General features: G+C 32.7%; 1 long non-coding RNA gene across 1 annotated transcript in view; it reads right to left on the bottom strand.

Moving 5' to 3' along the window:
- Positions 1 to 5,955, bottom strand: part of LOC110265693 — a 7,020-nt gene extending 1,065 nt beyond the window's left edge. The window contains exons 1-2 of the long non-coding RNA XR_002351906.1: positions 5,873 to 5,955; positions 4,481 to 5,575 (exon numbers count right to left, since the gene is read on the bottom strand). This is a non-coding gene — a long non-coding RNA (uncharacterized LOC110265693). The remainder of the gene's footprint in view (positions 1 to 4,480; positions 5,576 to 5,872) is intronic.

Here is a 9,282-nt window from a genome sequence, read left to right as displayed (position 1 = left end):
AAAAATATCATTGCAAAAAAATACTCATTTAACTACATTTAAAAATTATAGCTAAAAATGTAAAAAAAAAATTATGTCTTTGGCCAAGGTTACACTCTTTTTGCTTTGGAGACGTTTTAGTGGAGAATGTCTATTCTCAAAGGTTACGCTCTTTTATATCAAAAATTATACTTTTAGCGTTTAAAAATATGGTGCGTTTTTTAAGTGATGTTGTTCAGATCAAAGGTTACGCTTTCAACAACTTCCATACTTACTAGAATAGGTTACACTTATCTTTGCTACTACATCACCTTTAAAGCGTAGTTACATTGTATACCATAACTATTCTATATAAGTGTAGCCTATGTTCTTCAATTTTTTTTTTTATTTTCTATATATATATATATAAAAGGAATAGGAGAGTTTGATGTCTAATTTTCACTTTTCCATCTTAACCCTATTAATAAATAGTGATTAATATAACTGTCGTCTTAAAATTTGATCAAAAATATAATTACAGTTAATTTTTCTTTATTTTTGGTACAATTACCTCTTTATTCTATACATAACTTCTACCCATATTGTTTCTTTTTTGTTGTATGGAGTACATGTAGTACTCCCTTCCTATCTTTATTTCATTTAATGAAAAAAAATACGATAAATACATGTGTGGAGAATGGTAAAAAAATGAAAATAAAAATAAAAAATTTTAAAAAAATAATGAAACAAAAGATAATTTAAGATATTGAATATAAAATTAAAAAAAAAAATTTTTAGCAATTAAAATTATGCGAGAAGAAGAGTTCTTTAAATTTAAATTTTTATATCTGCTTCAAATCGTTAAATAATAAAAATGATCTTTTAACAAAATATATTTATAATGAACCAAAAGTATTGAAATAGAAATAAACATAATTTAAAATATTCATACATCTCACACTAAATTAAGCATATTCATATCAGAATATGCATGAAACCACTTAAAGTTTATTACTAATATATTACGAAAAATCAAAATATTATATCCTACATAAATATCTTCTAATAAAAATCATTAATCAACTATACATCTATCAGTTCTCAACACTATTTCATTTTTGCTAATAAACCATCGTGATAAACAACTTAATCTTTATCAACATTCTCAAAATTATTTAATTACTCTGCAGGTCCCTATAGTTTCACCAAATTTTCAATTAGGTCCCTATACTTTTTTTCTTTTCAATTGGGTCCCTATACGTGAATTTTTTTTTCAATTAAGTCCCTATTAACGTTTAACGTTAAAAAAAACGTTAGTGAGTTGTGAAATGACTTATTTACCCCTTTCTTCTCCCGATAAACAGATCTGTGTCTGAGTTATTTGAGGTTTCTCTTCTTCTCCGTTTTTCATTTTCAATTTTTATCTTCTCCAAATTTATGGCTCAAAGTCAAGGAACCTCATTCATTCTCTCTTCGGGAAGCTGTGTTTCCAGGAGCTCCAACCCAAAGGAAAGAAGACATCTGTGTTTCTGTGGAGAGGCAGTAACAATCTGCCGTTCCTCAGCCGTTTCTGACCATGGTAGGAGGTATGTTACTTGTGGGAAGATACCAAAATGCAACTTTTGAGTGAATTGATGATTTTGAGTGGATTGAGGTTGATGACGATGCAAAGAATGAGTGGCCAAAGGAAAAGAAATGGCGGGTTCACTGTTTTTGTGGTGACACTCTAAGTCTTCAAATTTCAGGAACAACAAAAAATCCTAATAGAAGATTTATTTCTTTCCCTAACAGAAGATGCAAATTTTTTGAGTGGGTTGATGAAGTTAGTGCAAGAAGTAACGTGTCTGCTGCTGCTGTTGGAGTTGTTGGAACACAAAATTCTGCTAAGTTGGAGGGTGAAATGTGAAAATTGGATGCACAAGAAAGAAAGATAGAGAGACTAAACGTGGAAATGGAGAGATTAATTGTTAAAGTCAGAGAAATAGATGCTTGTGTGGGTAGATTATGTGATGAGTTCAATATTTTCCAAGAACAAGTTGGGAGATTAGATGACAATATGAAAATTCAATGTAAAATGCAATATATGCTATTTATGTTTTTGCTAGTCTTAATAATTGAAATGTGGTTTGCAAGATTTTAGAGTTATCTGTGCTATGAAATTTTATGTAAAAGGATCTATGGCTTCAATCCAATTAAAGCTAATTATGTTTAGTTTGAATGAATTTTGCATTTTGATGTATTTTGTGTGTGTATAACAATAAAATGATAGTTGGAAAGAAACTTTATCAATGTGAATATTTAAAGTTTCACAATTGACAACAACTTGCAGAAAAAATGGCCAGATAATATGCCACATATATTTTCATTAAATAAGTGTTTCTGTACCTCTTACTTACACAAAATATCACAGCATAAGTGGTCATATATGCCACATACCTAGTCCAAAATAAAGGTCCAAGAAGTGCAACAATTAAAAGTGGTCCAACCTAATTCCAAAATATCAAAATAGTGGTCCTATCCACATAATAAACAGTGGCCACAGAGACACAATTGAAAACAAAATATACTATATAATAGCAACCCCAACAACCCTAACTATAAATTTAATCATACTTCAGTCATCACTTAGGTCTATATGTAGAGTAGGTGCCCCTTTTTGCTTCCTCACTCCTAACTTTAGCCGCCCATTTCTCCTCATACCAAACACCTTTGTCTTGAATAAAAGTTGAGAAGATGCTTTAGGTGGTTGTTGAGAATTTGCACTTGCCACAACTAGGGGAGGCTGGGAGGCTGACCCTTCAAGAGGTAAGGCTTGTTGTGAGGTGGCTATGGTTGGAGCCTGAGAATTTATTTATAACACAGCATAATCAATTTATAATCCTGTTATAATCTATTTATAAGGCAGCATAATCTATTTGCAATCCACATTGATAAAACAGCAATTTATAACACAGCATAATTTATAATCTATTTTCACACACCATATGTCATATGTTATACTATGACAACGTAATCCACTAAACACATCAAACACCCTATAATTTTGATTAGAAAATAGTAAAACAGCAGTTTGTATATTCAAATTTGTAAAATATCTGACATAATTAAATTAGGATAATACCTTCTATTATGTCTATATTATCTGCAGTTGCTATATGTAAACTATTATTGCTTTTTCTATCTTGCTTAAAGAAAAGAACAGAAAAGAAAAGTAAACAAAAAATAAATCCAAGAAGCTTGTTATTAGCACCAATCAATTTAAAAGCAATGATACAAGATGAATCATCCAATGAAAAGAAAACAAACAAGAAATAAAACCCCAAAGAAAAGAGATATAGATATTAGATACCAATACTCCCAAATTAGAGCTTAGGCAGCATATTAGCATTACTGTTAATGAGTGGGTGTGGAGTTTTCAAAGACCAGACCAATATGATCAATATTTTCAATTGACTTAATATGAGCACATAATTCACTTTGACCAAACAATAATATGAACACACAATTCACTTAATGCACGCGCACACACACACTTCACTTCAAATTCAATACTTCATCATGATCATCAGCTATATCCATCTATGAATGATCATGACTTTGGAGAGCATGATATATAAGGTCAAATCGATAATGTTTATATGTTAAAAAAAAATCGTCGAATTATGTATTTTCTAGAGCAATTTGCAAATTTGAGAGTAACACTCCAAATCAATTAACACTGTTAAGAGAAACAAAACTAAATTATTGCAAACCATTAAATCAAAACAATCCTTATACATAAATATTGATACCCTAAACCCTAACTAAACCATTAAATCAAAACAATCTAGAAATCAATTCAACAAATACATAATCAACCAATGCCATAATTTTAAAGAAATAAAATTAGCATAAATATCAAATTTTAAAACTGAAAACAAAAAGAGGTTTTTTTTTGTTACCTGTTTGCAGACAATTCGAGTGCAGGGAGAAGGAGTAGAGGCACAATGCGGAGACGGGAGGCCAAGCGCTACGAGGCTCGGCACGTGCAGCGCGGTGACGCCAGGCGAGGGACTTCACCGCGAGGAACGGCGACGCCTTGGACGGACAAGCGAGAGGGAAGGAGGCAACGAACAGCACACCACCACGCATTCGTTGCAGTTGATGCCAGACACAGACGCCGCCGACGGACCAACGCAGAAGACGCAGGAGACACAGGAGGAGACGAGAGCAACTTAGGGTTTTTTTTTTCTTTGGGATGAAATGTGAGGGGTGCTTTTGGTATTTGGGAAAAATTCATATTAGTTCACCTGGCCACTCCAGCTAAATGAGAGGAATATTCTTTTTTTACCAAGAATATTCTGTTATGTTAAACGTAATACTGACGGCAGGGACTTAATTGAAAAAAAAATTAACATACAGGGACCTAATTAAAAAGAAAAAAAAGTATAAGGACCTAATTAAAAATTCGGTGAAACTATAGGAACCCGCAGAATAATTAAACTTAAAAAATATTTATAATGTTATAGTGTTTAAATTAAACAAGAGTAAACTGATTCACAATTATAAAAATAGATAAATGAATACATAGTGGTTTTATCAAACACATTCATTTAGAACCCTTAATCAAACAGAACACTACTAGCTAGCTAGTTATTTAGCTCCTATTCTTCTTCCTCCTCCTCTTTAAACAAATTGAGTCGGGGCATGTCCCCAAAAACTGATGCTGCAACCGGAGAAGAAGGTAGGGTTACCATGACCAAGATGCCTTCACTCGATGTCTTCCTCATAGGGTATGAAACTTTGTCCACTTAAATAAGAGAAAAATTGGGTTTTATTATACTTTTGTTAAAAATAAAAAAGTACGTATTCAAGCATAGTAATAGCCCCCTTGATTGAAAATTTGCTGCATTCTCAGGTTCATTCGAATTGTTCTCATTCTATTCCACAAGAATTTATATGCACCAAGAAGTCTCTCATCATAGGACTGATCTAGCAGAGAAAGTAGATATTCAATTGTCTTCTGTAGTATGGGCATTGGTTGAATCAAGCTTGCTTTCCTCTCTGTTGTCCTAATATATTGCCATGAAACATGATAAATGTTACTAATGAGAAGTGATAATAGTATTTATGAAAAAAATAAACTAAATGAAGAATATATTCATAAACTTGTAAACTAAAACAGAATAAAAATGAAGAACAAAATAAATAAATAAATAAATAAAATCAATTTGAATTGAATCATCATATATATTGTTGTGATTTCTTTGTATTTTACAAAACATTGACAACTAATCTGAAATTCTGCACAAACCTTTCATAATCACCAAATCCCAAGCTACACAGATGGATAATCGACAGTTATAACTTGAATTATAGAGTTAAGATACTGAACTAAATAAAGAATTAATCATGTGTAGACAAAAACATTCTTATCCACTGTCACTAAACATTCAAAAAGTAATAATGAATAGATAAAAGAAAAGGTTAAATAATTGAGATAAAAAATAAGAAAAACAAACACTTTTGTGATTTGTCCCACATACCACTTTGACAATTGTTTCACCAGACAAACAATTATCCGAGGATATGGCTGGGATTCATACACTAATTTTACAGAACTGTCCTTAAAATTATACTGCAAATAAATGTAAAATATATAAAGTTTTCTGTTCTTTGTTGCACCTTTTGTTCAACCATTTACTAGGATAAACAGAAACTGTGGAGGGATGATGATAACAATAAAATTTTCACTTTTTAGTAGAGAAAAAAAAAAGTTTAATATTAAATGCTATGTTGCAAGTGCATGGTTGTCAATCACTAGAAAGATATGATACACAAACACAATTGTAATTTTAGCCTTATATATTGCATAGTATTGGTAGAACAAACAAAAGTATTCAACCACTTGATAAAACCAAAATAACGAGCATACCTCATTATCTGTTCCATGTCCAAGATGTCCGTACCGCAGAAGTCCTGCAGTCTTGGGAAATAAAATAAAAAATGTCTTCCAATTGATGCCATTCCTGATTTGAAAGAAACTTCCATAGCATTAGCAATTATGAATGCAGAAACAATATTGGGAGTTTATAACCAAATTATTTTAATGTGCAGAAATAATATTATTTGTTTATAACCATTCTCCTTAAATATAAAGTATCTAATACTACCTGCGACTTATAGTAACTAACAATCATAATTAATTAGGTTCGGAGATCAAGGATATAGACAATAGATTAACTTCATTATTATGATATTTAGACAGCAGTAGAAATTATATCTTTATGTTTGTATATTGAATAAAATCAATCAATTAATTCAATCAAATATGGGTTTTCTTTGTTTTAAGTGCTCTTAATACCTCCTTTGCAGCTAAATTCTCATACTTCTCTTTGGCAATTTGTTCACAGTCTAAATTTTACTGTCAATAGAATATTTATCTGGAGAATCAGAACTGATCTCTCACTTCTAAAAAAAGTGAAATAACAAAAACAGTTAATTATGATCATGACAAAAATATTACATTTAAATAATTTCAATCATTTGAAATGAGTACTTGCTCATATAATCTTAATTCATCAAGGGACTTTAAATACTGTTGTAAAAGTAAAGTAGCTTAAATTTTAAAGACAATATCACAATATGCTACTCCATTCATATTCAAAGTTTCACTGACAGTCAGAATAGCAAATATGACATACCACTTCATTATTGCTACGTTTCTAAGGTGCAACTAGCTTTGATTTCTTAGCCCCTTTCCTAGCTAGTTTTATTTCTTAACTTTCATCATTCTCAAAGGTCATCAAGCAGGGGTAGTTTGCACAAAAGAAAGGTATAAGTAAAAATTAACTAAACCAAAATATTAGATATTTTAAAAAGAGAATTGCCACACGAAAACAGTCATGCTTAACTAACAAGACCAGATTAAAATATTGTAAATTCACTCTGGCAAGTTATGATCAGATCATCAGAGAGTAGCATGAAGGTCAAGTTATGACTAGATAAACCAATCTACTAATAATTATTTCATGATATCTATCGTAAATGCATGCCATTCAACATGTAATTTAATTCATAATAATCAGTTTATCCCAAGAAAGTAATCCAGCTTTCTCAAGAATAACACTAATAATAACTACCAAACATGCTGGTACTTAGTTTCCAATGAGAGAATAACGCTAATAACAACTAACAAACCCTAACAAAGCAAGATGCAAATAAAGCAAAATGCAAAATAAAAAAAGCAAACTCTAGCATAGTAAGAAGCAGAAATTACAAAAGATTGTAAAATCCCAAAAATGAGAACAAATCCTCAAAAAAATTGCAAAACCAGAAAATTCATACACACCATTGATCTCTGTTCAGTGCTAATGTCTCGGTTCATCGTCACTACCATCTCAGTTTTCCATCGCGGTTCGTCACCAGTCAGGGACGGATTTATTTATAAGCTAGTGCGGGCAACTGCCCCAGTGAGATTTTAAAAAATAAGTAGTAATTCTGAGTGAAATACCATAATTGCCCCATTATATAATTAATTTTGGCCCCAGTAGTTCAAAGTTCCGAATTCCTAACGCTTCTTCTTCTTCTTTTCTCTCTGTTGGGAATAAGACACCATTCCCCCTTGAGAAAACACCTTTGACAGAGAAATAAAATAGACACAATCACAACACAAGAATTTAACGTGGAAACTCCAATTACCGGAGAAAAAACCACGGCCGTTATCAAATGACAACTAGAGAATATCACTATGTGAAAATTGTTACAACATATAGACTTCTTTCTCTCTAACACTGGCACCCCAGTACACCCACACTCTCTCAAAGCAAATATCTAACTACACCTCACAACACTCTCTAATCAAAGAATATGATGACAAGTCATCTTAGCCTAGTTTCACTAGCCTTTTTCTTTTGTTTTCAATTGATTTTATGCACTTTCTTAAGCCATAAGCAAGCCAATTGGGTAGATTTCCATGTTTCCTTTGATTCAATCAACCATGTATGAATTCATGCACTTTCATGAGATTTTATGCCATAATTGTCATATATTATGAAAGAAACACAATCTCATGATTTGGGGCATAGCTTTGATTGTTTTGATTGATTGATGATAGGTGGAAAGAGTTTTGAAGAAGGTTGAAGGAAGAAGGAATGGCTAGGAGCAAGAGAGAACAAAAAGTTTGAGCCAAAGTTTGCCTCAAACTTTAGCTCAAACTTTTAGAAGAGTTGAAAACATGCTAGAGAAAAAAAGCTTGAGCCAAAGTTTGCCTCAAACTTTAGCTCAAACTTTTGGGAGAAAAGCTTGCGCCAACGTTTGCCTCAAACTTTTTGGCAAACGTTGGCGCCACACATATACACAAGGGGGCCAACGTTTGAGCAAAAGTTTGACCTCAAACTTTAGCCCAAACGTTGGTAGCAGCAAGTGAAGCCATCTGGTATAAAAAGTTTGAGTAAAAGTTTGCCTCAAACTTTTACTCAAACTTTCATGATTTCAACCCGGTTCACAATGGATCTTTCTCCAACTCCAAGAGCAATCAACCAAGGCCTTTATCAACCCAATTCCATCAAGAGCAAAGGTCCAATTCAAGGCTTGAAGACCATTTGAAGAAAGTGTATAAATAGCTTAGGATTTAAGTTTTAGGAGAGCTTTTCCGGAGAGAATTTTTAACCCCACATGAGCCCACTCAAGAAGAAGAGTGTACGGAGGATAAGGCCAGAGATCAAAGTTTGAAGGAGGTAGTCAATGAGTTAGCTCCAAGACTTCCAAATCCATGCTTGAAAGAAGTAGAGATGGTGCAACAGACCAAAGAAATCAAGGAGGAACTAGATCCAAAACCTCCAGATGAGAAATTCAACATCTCAGATACGGAACCACCAAGGTAGGGAGTATCTTTTGAGAAAGAAAAGAAGAAGAGGCCAAGAGGGTGGAGAAACAAGAAGATCCCTACTGAAGGCTTTTCACCAGGGGATAAAGTAGTGTTAAACACCCAACCAATGAAGGTGTCCCCACAATCATCTGAATACTACACTGTGAACCGGGTCCTTTCACTTGAACACCTAGAGATCATCAAAAAGGAGACCGGAAGGAAGTTCACAGTAAGAGGAGAAAAGCTGAGGCACTATGCTTTTCAGCCTCCATGATCAAAGAACGAGATGTCAAGCTAGTGACAATAAAGAAGCGCTTGTTGGGAGGCAACCCAACCTGAGGTAGTTTTCTTTTCATAGCTGTTTCAATAAAAAGGTTGAATAGTTTTGTCTGTATTGCAAGGATCTAAGTTGGGTGTTGCACACCAAAACAATATAAGGGAGAATGAAGGATTCTAAGTTTGGTGTTCCACCAAAA

Source organism: Arachis ipaensis, chromosome B08, assembly GCF_000816755.2.
Source record: "Arachis ipaensis cultivar K30076 chromosome B08, Araip1.1, whole genome shotgun sequence".
NCBI classification, from domain to species: domain Eukaryota; kingdom Viridiplantae; phylum Streptophyta; class Magnoliopsida; order Fabales; family Fabaceae; genus Arachis; species Arachis ipaensis.
The sequence above is the reverse complement of the archived record's forward strand: the minus strand, read 5'-3'. Positions and strand labels throughout refer to the sequence as shown.